Below are 686 nucleotides of genomic sequence, written 5' to 3' on the forward strand. Positions count from 1 at the left end.
GCGATAGTGAGTTATTAATATTAATCTATTGTGTTGACTAGTAACGCGCCTCGACCCGCGGACCAAAATCTTACTCCGCTCAGAAGAAACTAGTCCCGTTTTGAGCTCTGAACTTTTACTGATGTAAGGCTGGTGTAGAGTTAAGCCTTACCTTATTAAATTAAACCTTTTTCAGGTCGTGAGTAGGATAAACACGCAGGCAACTTCTGCTGAGTTCCAGTGTACTTTAATGTCCCTCAACAGTGTAGGATTTTAGAACATCAACAGCACCTAGTGCCGTACTGTGGCGTATCACTCCGCCCAATCTAAACCAGACTAATCACTACAGATAAACTGACTAGTGTCATTATAGTCCCTGATTTACATCAGAATATAAAGAATATATTTATAAAATAATGAACCCTGAATTACCAAAATAACCTTAACAAAAATAAATCTCCTCTTACACTTATAAGGTGAGCATGAATCAATCTTTTGTATTATGTAAAATTGTATGTATTTATTTAGTTTTATTTATTTATTTGATTTTAGTTGTTAAATTTCTGGAAAAGAAAAAAGTCAAATCATACATGAGAGAAACTATTCAGTTCGTGGCAAAATATTTGTACTTGTATGAAACTGAAGATGCAAATGCAAACCTGACATTTACTTTTAGTTCAGTTTGTGGAAAATGGTTGGCCTGGCTT

The sequence above is a fragment of the Cololabis saira genome, chromosome 19 (genome assembly GCF_033807715.1).
Source record: "Cololabis saira isolate AMF1-May2022 chromosome 19, fColSai1.1, whole genome shotgun sequence".
NCBI lineage: Eukaryota > Metazoa > Chordata > Actinopteri > Beloniformes > Belonidae > Cololabis > Cololabis saira.